Source organism: Salvelinus fontinalis, chromosome 13, assembly GCF_029448725.1.
Source record: "Salvelinus fontinalis isolate EN_2023a chromosome 13, ASM2944872v1, whole genome shotgun sequence".
NCBI lineage: Eukaryota > Metazoa > Chordata > Actinopteri > Salmoniformes > Salmonidae > Salvelinus > Salvelinus fontinalis.
The window spans coordinates 34,123,015-34,137,861 of NC_074677.1; positions in this window are offsets into that span (position 1 = coordinate 34,123,015).

Sequence of the window (14,847 nt, forward strand, 5' to 3'; positions counted from 1 at the left end):
CATTTTCTATTAAGGTATCTTTACTTTTACTCAAGTATGACAATTGGGTACTTTTTCCACCACTGGAAATGGAAGACTATTATTGAAATGCATATTACTTTGTGTTTTACTTTCATTTTCTTTTGGGAATGTCATAGCAAAAAGGGTTAGGGTCAAAGTCAAATGTGGCCAGCATGTCTTTCTCCACGTGTACACATATTCTACCTATTTCTAAAAACAACAGACCAACAAAAAACTAGAAGTGATCCCTAGAAGTATTGAACAGTAGTCAATTATTTCCCCCAATATGTTGTCACATTGAGCAGTCCACTGACACCCTTTCCCTCCTTTGCCCACACCCCAAATAAGCTTCATGTTCATCTAATCCCTCTCTCTCTCCCTCTCTCTCCATTTTCCTCTCCATGATCCCTCCATCTCTGTCTCCTGAGACTAACATGAGAGTGTGGCCCGGACCGTCTTAAATAGGGACTAAGAGGATGCTTCAAGCTGTCAACACACCACTATTGACCTCTGCTGTGCTGAGGGGATGACTGTGTGTAGGGCTGCATGGGGATGTGGAGGGGTTTAAGTATGCTAAATGAGGATTTCCTCATCGTTTATTAGGAAATTAGGCAGGCACTCCACTTGACACCTTGAAGTGTCGTTTTTTTGTGATGTGTTTATGTATCACTTTTTTTGTGGAACTATCTATTAGATTTTTTTTAATACATATATATTTGTGGTGGCTAGGGTATTTGATCAGGCAGGGGTATTATTATTTAGTCACAGTCTTCATGTGGTAAACAAAAGGCAGAGGTTGTGAGTACTGTACAGTATGAGGAGTAAATACACAGGAATGTGAATGTTTGTGGCGGGAGCCATGCATGGTTAACTCAGAGCAGAGGAAAGGAGAGCAGAGCAGGACATAACAGAGGAGAGCAGAGTAGGACATAACAGAGGAGAGCAGAGCAGGACATAACAGAGGAGAGCAGAGCAGGACATAACAGAGGAGAGCAGAGCAGGACATAACAGAGGAGAGCAGAGTAGGACATAACAGAGGAGAGCAGAGGAGAGCAGAGCAGGACATAACAGAGGAGAGCAGAGCAGGACATAACAGAGTAGCACATAACAGAGGAGAGCAGAGCAGGACATAACAGAGGAGAGCAGAGCAGGACATAACAGAGGAGAGCAGAGTAGGACATAGCAGAGGAGAGCAGAGCAGGACATAACAGAGGAGAGCAGAGTAGCACATAACAGAGGAGAGCAGAGCAGGACATAACAGAGGAGAGCAGAGTAGCACATAACAGAGGAGAGCAGAGCAGGACATAACAGAGGAGAGCAGAGTAGCACATAACAGAGGAGAGCAGAGCAGGACATAACAGAGGAGAGCAGAGCAGGACATAACAGAGGAGAGCAGAGCAGGACATAACAGAGGAGAGCAGAGCAGGACATAACAGAGGAGAGCAGAGCAGGACATAACAGAGGAGAGCAGAGTAGCACATAGCAGAGGAGAGCAGAGCAGGACATAACAGAGGAGAGCAGAGCAGGACATAACAGAGGAGAGCAGAGTAGCACATAACAGAGGAGAGCAGAGCAGGACATAACAGAGGAGAGCAGAGCAGGACAAAACAGAGGAGAGCAGAGCAGGACATAACAGAGGAGAGCAGAGCAGGACATAACAGAGGAGAGCAGAGTAGCACATAGCAGAGGAGAGCAGAGCAGGACATAGCAGAGGAGAGCAGAGTAGCACATAACAGAGGAGAGCAGAGCAGGACATAACAGAGGAGAGCAGAGTAGCACATAACAGAGGAGAGCAGAGTAGGACATAACATAGGAGAGCAGAGTAGGACATAACAGAGGAGAGCAGGACATAACATAACAGAGGAGAGCAGAGTAGGACATAGCAGAGGAGAGCAGAGCAGGACATAACAGAGGAGAGCAGAGCAGGACATAACAGAGGAGAGCAGAGTAGGACATAGCAGAGGAGAGCAGAGCAGGACATAACAGAGGAGAGCAGAGCAGGACATAACAGAGGAGAGCAGAGCAGGACATAACAGAGGAGAGCAGAGCAGCACATAACAGAGGAGAGCAGAGCAGGACATAACAGAGGAGAGCAGAGTAGCACATAACAGAGGAGAGCAGAGTAGCACATAGCAGAGGAGAGCAGAGCAGGACATAACAGAGGAGAGCAGAGCAGGACATAACAGAGGAGAGCAGAGCAGGACATAACAGAGGAGAGCAGAGCAGGACATAACAGAGGAGAGCAGAGTAACACATAGCAGAGGAGAGCAGAGCAGGACATAGCAGAGGAGAGCAGAGTAGCACATAACAGAGGAGAGCAGAGCAGGACATAACAGAGGAGAGCAGAGTACCACATAACAGAGGAGAGCAGAGTAGCACATAGCAGAGGAGAGCAGAGTAGCACATAACAGAGGAGAGCAGAGTAGCACATAGCAGAGGAGAGCAGAGTAGCACATAACAGAAGAGAGCAGAGCAGGACATAACAGAGGAGAGCAGAGTAGGACATAACAGAGGAGAGCAGAGCAGGACATAACAGAGGAGAGCAGAGTAGCACATAACAGAGGAGAGCAGAGTAGGACATAACATAGGAGAGCAGAGTAGGACATAACAGAGGAGAGCAGAGCAGGACATAACATAACAGAGGAGAGCAGAGTAGGACATAACAGAGGAGAGCAGAGTAGCACATAACAGAGGAGAGCAGAGCAGGACATAACAGAGGAGAGCAGAGCAGGGCATAACAGAGGAGAGCAGAGCAGGACATAACAGAGGAGAGCAGAGCAGGGCATAACAGAGGAGAGCAGAGCAGGACATAACAGAGGAGAGCAGAGTAGCACATAACAGAGGAGAGCAGAGCAGGACATAACAGAGGAGAGCAGAGTAGCACATAACAGAGGAGAGCAGAGTAGCACATAACAGAGGAGAGCAGAGCAGGACATAACAGAGGAGAGCAGAGCAGGGCATAACAGAGGAGAGCAGAGCAGGACATAACAGAGGAGAGCAGAGCAGGACATAACAGAGGAGAGCAGAGCAGGACATAACAGAGGAGAGCAGAGCAGGACATAACAGAGGAGAGCAGAGTAGGACATGACAGAGGAGAGCAGAGCAGGACATAACAGAGGAGAGCAGAGTAGGACATAACAGAGGAGAGCAGAGCAGGACATAACAGAGGAGAGCAGAGCAGGACATAACAGAGGAGAGCAGAGTAGCACATAACAGAGGAGAGCAGAGCAGGGCATAACAGAGGAGAGCAGAGCAGGGCATAACAGAGGAGAGCAGAGCAGGGCATAACAGAGGAGAGCAGAGCAGGGCATAACAGAGGAGAGCAGAGCAGAACATAACAGAGGAGAGCAGAGCAGGACATAACAGAGGAGAGCAGAGTAGCACATAACAGAGGAGAGCAGAGCAGGACATAACAGAGGAGAGCAGAGTAGCACATAACAGAGGAGAGCAGAGTAGCACATAACAGAGGAGAGCAGAGCAGGACATAACAGAGGAGAGCAGAGCAGGGCATAACAGAGGAGAGCAGAGCAGGACATAACAGAGGAGAGCAGAGCAGGACATAACAGAGGAGAGCAGAGCAGGACATAACAGAGGAGAGCAGAGCAGGACATAACAGAGGAGAGCAGAGCAGGACATAACAGAGGAGAGCAGAGCAGGACATAACAGAGGAGAGCAGAGTAGAGGACATAACAGAGGAGAGTAGAGCAGGACATAACAGAGGAGAGCAGAGCAGGGCATAACAGAGGAGAGCAGAGCAGGACATAACAGAGGAGAGCAGAGCAGGACATAACAGAGGAGAGCAGAGTAGAGGACATAACAGAGGAGAGCAGAGCAGGGCATAACAGAGGAGAGCAGAGCAGGGCATAACAGAGGAGAGCAGAGTAACACATAACAGAGGAGAGCAGAGCAGGACATAACAGAGGAGAGCAGAGCAGGACATAACAGAGGAGAGCAGAGTAACACATAACAGAGGAGAGCAGAGCAGGACATAACAGAGGAGAGCAGAGCAGGACATAACAGAGGAGAGCAGAGTAACACATAACAGAGGAGAGCAGAGCAGGACATAACAGAGGAGAGCAGAGTAGAGGACATAACAGAGGAGAGCAGAGGAGAGGAGAGCAAAGGAGGAGAAGTGTGTCTCTGTACTCTCCATGTTGCGCTCTGATTTCACTGTTGAGAGAGAGAAGTGTATTGTATATGTTGACAGATGTACTTTCCTGTGTGTAAACTTTAAAATTGTTCTGAGGGCCTGTGTGTTTCAAGTTTTATTAGTCGTATGTACAGGATATACATGGTATACACTGTCCAATGAAATGCTTACCTTAAGGTTCCTCCTCAACAATGCAACAACAATAATAAATAATAAAATATAAGAATACAAACATAAAGTAAATGGCTCAATAGAATAGAATAAACATTTTAGCATAAGTATAATACAGGAAGACAGAATTTACAGACCAATATTTACACATTTATCAGGGAAGGCGGGATTGCTGGGCAAGTGCATAAATTGTGCAGTATTTAGAAGTCATAATAAGAGTCTGGTAGCAGCAGTGTGCGTGCGTGCGTGCGTGCGTGCGTGCGTGCGTGTGTGTGTGTGTGTGTGTGTGAGAAAGTAAGTGAGAAATTGAGTGAGTGTATGTGTGCTAAGATGCGGCGAGTCCAGTTCAAGTGTTCAGCAGACTGATTTTCTTGTAGATAGAAACTGTCTCTGAGCCTGCTGGTATCAGAGCTCATGCTCCGATACCGGCTGCCCGACAGTAAGGGAGTGAACAGCTTTTGGCTGGAGTGTGTGGGGTCCTTGTTAATGCTGCAGGGCTTCCTCAGGCACCGTTTCAAGTAGATGTCCTGGATGGGTGGGAGCACAGTTCCAGGCCGTCTTCATCACCCGCTGGAGGGCCTTGCGGTTGCTTCCTGAAGTCCACATTCAACTCCTTTGTTTTGCTGACGTTGAGGGAGAGGTTTTTGTCCTGTCACCACAATGCCAGTTCACTTACTTCCCCTCTATAGACTGACTCCTCATTGTTGTTTATCAGGCCTCCAATCGTGGTGTCGTTAGCAAACTTGATGATGGAGTTGCAAAGCCACACGTTCATGGGTGAAGAGGAAGTACAGCAGAGGGCTGAGGACACACCCCCTGGGAAGCCCTGTGTTAAGAGTCCGTGTGGAGGTGGTGTTGTTGTCAATCCTCACAGCCTGTGGTCTGCCCATCAGGAAGTCCAGGACCCAGTTGCAGAGGGTGGTGTCCAGACCCAGGGCTCTGAGCTTGGTGTCGAGCTTGGAGGGAACAATAGTGTTGAATGCTAAACTGTAGCCAATGAACAGCATTCTCACATAGGTGTTCCTCTTGTCCAGATGTGTTACGGCCGTGTGAATAGCGATGGAAATGGTATCTTCCGTGGATCTACTGGAATCGGTAAGCAAATTGGAGTGGGTCCAGTGTGCCTGGTATGCTGGCCTTGATGTGGGCCATGACCTGCCTCTGGAATCATTTCATGATGACCGAGGTGAGTGCGACGCGGCATGTCACCTTATTTTTCTTGGGCTCTGGGACGATGGTGGTCTCCTTGAAGCAGGTGGGGACTATGGCCTGGGAGAGCGAAAACACCTGGTCGTCCAGAGCAGCGTGAGTCTTCCTGGATGACTCGGTATTGTCTCGCCTCGAAGCGAACATAGAATGTGTTAAGTTCGGCTAGGAGGGAGGCTTTAGTGGTCACCACAGAGCTGGATTTGCCTTTGTAGTCTTGATGGTCTGTTGTCCTTGCCACATGCGTCATGAGTCTGAGTTGTGAAACATCAATTCAAGTTGGAGCCTGTATTGTCTTTTTTCTTTCATAATAGATTTGCGGAGCTCGTACCTGCTTGCCTTGTATGCGTCACCCGCCACCGAGTCATCGGGGTTCATTCTGCTGACATTGAATGCTGCAGTACGGGCTCTCAGCAGGGTACGGATATCTCCGTTCGTCCAGGGTTTTTGGTTGGGGTATGTCAGGATTGTTATTGTGGGTGGGTGTGTGTACCTGTGTACCTGTGTAAATGTTCAGTATTTGTGCTTTATAGTTTGCTTTGTTTTTTATTTTTTTACTGTATAGCACCTGGCAGCACTCATCTTTATTGACTGTACCTGGGCTCTCTTGTGTATGTGAGACAGTTGGTAGAGAGTGTGTGTGTGTGTGCGTGTGCATGCGTGTGTAACTCAGGGGAAAGAAAGCTACTCACACACACACACACACACACACACACACACACACACACACACACACACACACACACACACACACACACACACACACACACACACACACACACACACACACACACACTTCCTGGGTTGGCTGCTCTGACGGAGACAGCCGCTAATGGGTTAATTTAATTCCAGCAGGCAGGGCACTCCGTCTTGTTGGGAACAATTAGCGGGGAATGGAGTGGTGAATATTTCATGAAGAGCAAGGTAGAAAAAGAAAACAGAGGATGAGAGAAAAAAAGCCTATTCCACTTAGCAGAGCGCAATGAGGGACCAACCTCACCCGCCCTGCTGTCTTCCGCTGCCTCACTCACTCTCTCCACAGCTCTCTCTGTCTTTCTATAGTCCCTTACCAAACCTGCCCCTTCCCTCTGTCTTTCAGAACAAGCAATGTACTGCATATTTTTTATTTATTTTTTACCTTTATTTAACTAGGCAAGTCAGTTAAGAACAAATTCTTATTTTCAATAATGGCCTAGGAACAGTGGGTTAACTGCCTTGTTCAGGGGCAGAACAACAGATTTTTACCTTGTCAGCTCAGGGATTCAATCTTGCAACTTTTCAGTTACTAGTCCAACACTCTAACCGCTAGGCTACCTGCCGTATGTGTGTATGTACTCTACACGTTTGTGCCTTTGTGGTGTCTACGTACTTGTGTGTGCTATGCACATATGTTGTGTGTTAACCTTACATCCCTCACCCACTGAGACTCACTCAGAGCTCACACAGAGAGACTATATAATAAATAGTTGTTGATTGACAGGTGTTGTTGGTCAGTAGAGGCTCAGTATAGCCTGTGGCCTGAGGTGACTGACTATAATACAATACACTACAGTTACTAGCTTCTATCTGTCAGTCAAGCTGTCCTCCCAGACCCCAGAGAGGAGAAAAACAAACACAACTCGTTAATTGATTTATTGATCGTTACCAGCCAATCAAATGGTTGAATTATTAATCAAATAATTAAGTATACTGTATGTAGATAACCCCAAAAAAGTTATGTAGTGTAATGGCATTGATTGGGGACACCTAACACTTATATGTTGTCATGGCAATAATGGGAGCGTTAGTCATACTATGGAGGAGGATATTGATTGGCTGTCTGACAGCTTTAGTGTTCAGCCCATAATCTTCTCCTGCTGCGGTCTGGACTAGTCAGGGAAGGGCTCTGCAGGGGTTAACTCATGAGTGTCACTGTGTAGCAGATTGTTTTTAGGCAGTTGTTATGCTTTGTTGTCCATACACAGCAAGAAGCAATGACCATAGTGTAGCACCTTGGATGAATTTGGTATTTGAGGTCAGTGTTGTCTGAGGTAGGTAGGAAGTGTGATGTCCGTAACATCTTTGAATCCATAACACAGGGTTAGTAATCTAGTGCTCTCTAAGCACGCTCCTTTACCCTATTCTCCTGTGTATTCTCCCTCAAATGAAGTGCAGGGATATAATGCACCATATTGATATTTGACAGACAGTACTTCAATAATGAAAAACAACAACAGTATAAAATGACCCAGTGTGTCTATCCCTTTTGCAGACTCTATATGATCCATACATCAACAGACCATCTCACAGCCAGGTGCATTAATGCCTTTTGTTCATATCAGCAGTTCAGAGACCATTAAGAAGAGAGAAGAGCATTGATAGAACTGTGAAGCCTGTTGGATCAGATGACAAGCTGCTCCTATAGCAGAAGTCTCTACAGAACTACAAAACATCCAATAACGTACAGATGTAATTTGAGCCAGTTTGCTACAACAGGAACATAATCCTGCAGAAACAGGAAATGTGAATTATTATGTGTATTATAATTAATGTAATTTTTTTTGTACGGGTTGATACACTTTGTTGGGGAAAATCAAATTAAGATCATACATATTTATTGATTCAACAAATCCTAACAATGAAATTAGTTATTCTAGTAGCGGTAAATCTCAGGTTATTGTGATATGATTTCACAAGAGCAAATCATTTGAAACAAATAAGTGTTGAAAGTGTTATTATACTCACAGTGCAGGTTAACAATATTATTTGATAAATATTTTAAACTGACACACACTCTCACACACACACACACACACACACACACACACACACACACACACACACACACACACACACACACACACACACACACACACACACACACACACACACACACACACACACACACACACACTGTGTGGCTGTATGTTTACAGACAGACAGGGGAGCAGGATGAATAAGTGATAGCAGTGATGTATAATGGATGCTCTTTGTTCCTTACACATTCTCACAATCAAAAGGCCATTCCACAGGCCAAGAGGCCTGGATGCTGCCTCGGTCCTGGGTGGATTCATTGTAGACCTGCTGTGTGTGTGTCTCTGTCCAGGCCTTTCAGAGTTGATAAAGGTATACTTGCCACAGTATGTGGGATTGAAAACAACACCTGTTCAATTGTCAGACATAGGTACAGTCAAAACCAGCGTTGTTTGGCGTTGGCGCAATATGTTTAGCCTGACAGCATGCAGTCATTCACCCCAGCAATACCAGCAAGATGCAGATTATCAGTGACTTTTATGTTCACAGACACACAGAGGGAAAGCAAAAGATATCATGACTGAAAGAGGGATCAAGTGAAAGAGAGACGGGAGAGGGGGGTTAAAAATTCCCCTTAGGGATGAAGCGAGGGAGAAAGGGGGAGGGAAGGTGATGATGACTATCTCTGGTTTAATAGGTGTGCTCATATAACTCCTCCTCTCCTCTCCTCTTCCTCCCGCCCCCACCCCCACCCCTCCAAGCATGCCATATGATGGGCGATGGGGTGTCACTCCCAGGCCCATAGTGGTGTGGAGCTGCTGCGTCAGCTGGGAGGCATGGCTGTGGGCTGTGCGTGGCCGTGCTGTAGCACAGCTCAGGGTTTTGTCGTCTGGGCAGAGAGGGCTGGGCCCTGCCCTACCAATTACCAGCTTAGCCTATATTCATTACAGCTCACCCCCACTGACGGGGCACAATGGGCCTAGGGTCAGCTGCTACTCTGTGTGGTACTCCGTGTATGTGCTGCTGTGCTTTTAGCTTGATCAACAAAGTCAGTACAGTGTCTGTCTGCATAGTCAGGTTTCACTCACTATTTCCCTTTGTGTCTGTTTCTCTCTCTCTTTGATCCTCTGTCTGTCTGTCTGTCTGTCTGTCTGTCTGTCTGTCTGTACAGTTGAAATCAGAAGTTTACACACACCTTAGCCAAATACATTTAAACTCAGTTTTTCACAATTCCTGACATTTAATCCTAGAAAAAAGTCCCTGTCTTAGGTCAGTTAGGATCACCACTTTATTTTATAAATGTGAAATGTCAGAATAATAGTAGAGAGAATGATTTATTTCAACTCTTCTTTCTTTCATCACATTCCCAGTGGGTCAGAAGTTTACATACACTCAATTAGTATTTGGTAGAACTGCCTTCAAATTGTTTAACTTGGGTCAAACGTTTCGGGTAGCCTTCCACAAGTTTCCCACAATAAGTTGGGTGAATTTTGGCCCATTCCTCCTGACAGAGCTGGTTTAACTGAGTCAGATTTGTAGGCCTCCTTGCTCGCACACGCTTTTTCAGTTCTGCCCACACATTTTCGATGGGATTGAGGTCAGGGCTTTGTGATGGCCACTCCAATACCTTGACTTTGTTGTCCTTAAAGCCATTTTACCACAACTTTGGAAGTATGCTTGGGGTTATTGTCCATTTGGAAGACCAATTTGAGACCAAGCTTTAACTTCCTGACTGACGTCTTGAGATGTTGCTTCAATATATCCACATAATTTTCCTCGCTCATGATGCCATCTAATTTGTGAAGTGCACCATTCCCTCCTGCAGCAAAGCACCCCCACAACATGAGGCTGCCACCCCCGTGCTTCACGGTTAGGATGGTGTTCTTCGGCTTGCAAGCGTCCCCCTTTTCTCCCCAAACATAACGATGGTCATTATGGCCGAACAGTTCTATTTTTGTTACATCAGACCAGAGGACGTTTCTCCAAAAAGTACAATCTTTGTCCCCATGTGCAGTTGCAAACCGTAGTCTGGCTCTGTTATGGCGGTTTTGGAGCAGTGACTTCTTCCTTGCTGAGCGGCCTTTCAGATAATGTCGATATTGGAATCGTTTTCCTGTGGATATAGATACTTTTGTACCTGTTTCCTCCAGCATCTTCACAAGGTCCTTTGCTGTTGTTCTGGGATTGATTTGCACTTTTTGCACCAAAGTACGTGGTGTTTTATACTTGCGTAGTATTGTTTGTACAGATGAAGATGGTACCTTCAGGCGTTTGGAAATTGCTCCCAAGGATGAACCAGACTTGTGGAGGTCTACAATTTTTTTCTGAGGTCTTGGCTGATTTCTTTTGATTTTCTCATGATGTCAAGCAAAGAGGCACTGAGTTTGAAGGTAGGCCTTGAAATACATCCACAGATGCACCTCGAATTGACTCAAATTATGTCAATTAGCCTATCAGAAGCTTCTAAAGTCATGAAATCATTTTCCAAGCTGTTTAAAAGCACAGTCAACTTAGTGTATGTAAACCTCTGACCCACTGGAATTGTGACACAGTGAGTTATAAGTGAAATAATCTGTCTGTGAACAATTGTTGGATTTTTTTTTGTGTCATGCACAAAGTAGATGTCCTAACCAACTTGCCAAAACTATGGTTTGTTAACAAGACATTTGTGGAGTGGTAGAAAAACGAGTTGTAATGGCTCCAACCTAAGTGTATGTAAACTTCCAAATTCAACTGTATATATTTCTCTTTCCCTCTCATCAACATTTTCCCTCCTCTCTCTCTGTTCCTCTCTCTATGTCTGGTAATTAACTCCAATGCCTGTATGTTTGTAAATGGGAGGTGACGGGAGTTCAACTGGGAAGGCGGGGTGGGGGGAGTGTTCAAGGGGGGGGTCGGCTGGAGAACAAGGCTTGTCTATGAATCTCTATGGTGACCCCTAACCCTGGGGCCCCTCTCCCACTGTGCCTGATTGGAGCAGAACAATAGAACCTGCAGGTCAGCCGAGTGTTCTACAAGTGATCCACAGCAAGACATTTGTCATTGGGCCATACGGAAGTGTCTGTATGCCTTAGAGCCAGCCTCACTGCACACACAAACACACACACACACGCACACGCACACGCACGCGCCCACACACACACACACACGCACACACACACTGCTACACGTGATGGCAAATTCCGCCCATTACTATGGGTAATGCTCCATAGTGCTCTATACTGTTGCTTAGAGTCAATAGACTGTAATTTATCTATATTTTACTGTTCTCTCTTTCATATCGCTCCCTCTCCTTATTTATGTCATATCACTCTCTTTATATTTCCCTCTTTCACTCGTCAATCTCTGTCTCTCTCTAATTTAACTTCAGTTTGAGACTCCAACTGGTTGTTTTGGTGTGGTGTGGAGTGGTGTAGCATGGTGGATTGTGTAAATCCTTTATTTCCCAGAATGTCTTTGTCTTGGGGCCAGAGGGATCATGTCAGTCCAAACCGTCCAACTCCTCTCTTATCTCCTCTGCATTGTGTGGAGTGTGTCTGTACCCATTGTTCCCAGCATTCATTTTGTGTGTGTGTCCTGTCAGGTGTGTGTGTATCATATGACCAACCTTGAGTGTTGGCGGGGGATTTCAAAAGGTGTGTGTGTCCAGCCTGGCGTGTTTGTTTCACATGACATGCCTGAGCATTGGCGGGGGATTTCAAAAGGTGTGCGTGTCCTGCCTACTTTGTGTGTCTTGCATGAGCAGCCTGCAAGTGTGGCGGGGGCTTTGAAAAAGAAAAGGTGTGTGTGGGCTCTATGTGATTCCATTGTGTTTTGTTAGGTCCCTAAGGGTCCCTAAAGGGGTTGAGTAGGTTTGCCTGTGAGTGAGATAATGCACCATGGATCTACAAAACCTGGACACATCTGTCTCTGACCTGACACAACACTAATAACAGTATTAATGACCTTACTGTCTCTGACCTGACTCAACACTAATAACAGTATTAATGACCTTACTGTCTCTGACCTGACTCAACACTATTAACAGTATTAATGACCTTACTGTCTCTGACCTGACTCAACACTAATAACAGTATTAATGACCTTACTGTCTCTGACCTGACTCAACACTAATAACAGTATTAATGACCTTACTGTCTCTGACCTGACTCAACACTATTAACAGTATTAATGACCTTACTGTCTCTGACCTGACTCAACACTAATAACAGTATTAATGACCTTACTGTCTCTGACCTGACTCAACACTATTAACAGTATTAATGACCTTACTGTCTCTGACCTGACTCAACACTAATAACAGTATTAATGACCTTACTGTCTCTGACCTGACTCAACACTAATAACAGTATTAATGACCTTACTGTCTCTGACCTGACTCAACACTATTAACAGTATTAATGACCTTACTGTCTCTGACCTGACTCAACACTAATAACAGTATTAATGACCTTACTGTCTCTGACCTGACTCAACACTATTAACAGTATTAATGACCTTACTGTCTCTGACCTGACTCAACACTAATAACAGTATTAATGACCTTACTGTCTCTGACCTGACTCAACACTAATAACAGTATTAATGACCTTACTGTCTCTGACCTGACTAAACACTATTAACAGTATTAATGACCTTACTGTCTCTGACCTGACTCAACACTATTAACAGTATTAATGACCTTACTGTCTCTGACCTGACTCAACACTAATAACAGTATTAATGACCTTACTGTCTCTGACCTGACTAAACACTATTAACAGTATTAATGACCTTACTGTCTCTGACCTGACTCAACACTATTAACAGTATTAATGACCTTACTGTCTCTGACCTGACTAAACACTATTAACAGTATTAATGACCTTACTGTCTCTGACCTGACTAAACACTATTAACAGTATTAATGACCTTACTGTCTCTGACCTGACTAAACACTATTAACAGTATTAATGACCTTACTGTCTCTGACCTGACTCAACACTATTAACAGTATTAATGACCTTACTGTCTCTGACCTGACTCAACACGATTAACAGTATTAATGACCTTACTGTCTCTGACCTGACTCAACACTATTAACAGTATTAATGACCTTACTGTCTCTGCATGTTGTCTGTACTGTCTGTCCATGTCTGTGGAACATCTCCAGTAGACCAACTGACTTTTTCATATTGTTATTTGGTCTACAATACCCATTCATGAACACACTATATTGTTATTTAGTCTACAATACCCATTCATTAACACACTATATTGTTATTTAGTCTACAATACCCATTCATGAACACACTATATCGTTATTTAGTCTACAATACCCATTCATGAACACACTATATTGTTATTTAGTCTACAATACCCATTCATGAACACATTATATTGTTATTTAGTCTACAATACCCATTCATGAACACACTATATTGTTATTTAGTCTACAATACCCATTCATGAACACACTACATTGTTATTTAGTCTACAATACCCATTCATGAAGACACTATATTGTTATTTAGTCTACAATACCCATTCATGAACACACTATATTGTTATTTAGTCTACAATACCCATTCATGAACACACTATATTGTTATTTAGACTACAATACCCATTCATGAACACACTATATTGTTATTTAGTCTACAATACCCATTCATGAACACACCATATTGTTATTTAGTCTACAATACCCATTCATGAACACACTATATTGTTATTTAGTCTACAATACCCATTCATGAACACACTATATTGTTATTTAGTCTACAATACCCATTCATGAACACACCATATTGTTATTTAGTCTACAATACCCATTCATGAACACACTATATTGTTATTTAGTCTACAATACCCATTCATGAACACACCATATTGTTATTTAGTCTACAATACCCATTCATGAACACACTATATTGTTATTTAGTCTACAATACCCATTCATGAACACACCATATTGTTATTTGGTCTACAATACCCATTCATGAACACACCATATTGTTATTTAGTCTACAATACCCATTCATGAACACACTATATTGTTATTTAGTCTACAATACCCATTCATGAACACACCATATTGTTATTTAGTCTACAATACCCATTCATGAACACACCATATTGTTATTTAGTCTACAATACCCATTCATGAACACACTATATTGTTATTTAGTCTACAATACCCATTCATGAACACACCATATTGTTATTTAGTCTACAATACCCATTCATAAAGACACTATATTGTTGTTTAGTCTACAATACCCATTCATGAACAAACCATATTGTTATTTAGTCTACAATACCCATTCATGAACACACCATATTGTTATTAAGTCTACAATAGCCATTCATGAACGCACTATATTGTTATTTAGTCTACAATACCCATTCATGAACACACTATATTTTTATTTAGTCTACAATACCCATTCATGACAACACCATATTGTTATTTAGTCTACAATACCCATTCATGAACACACTATATTTTGTTATTTAGTCTACAATACCCATTCATGAACACACTATATTGTTATTTAGTCTACAATACCCATTCATGAAGACACTATATTGTTATTTAGTCTACA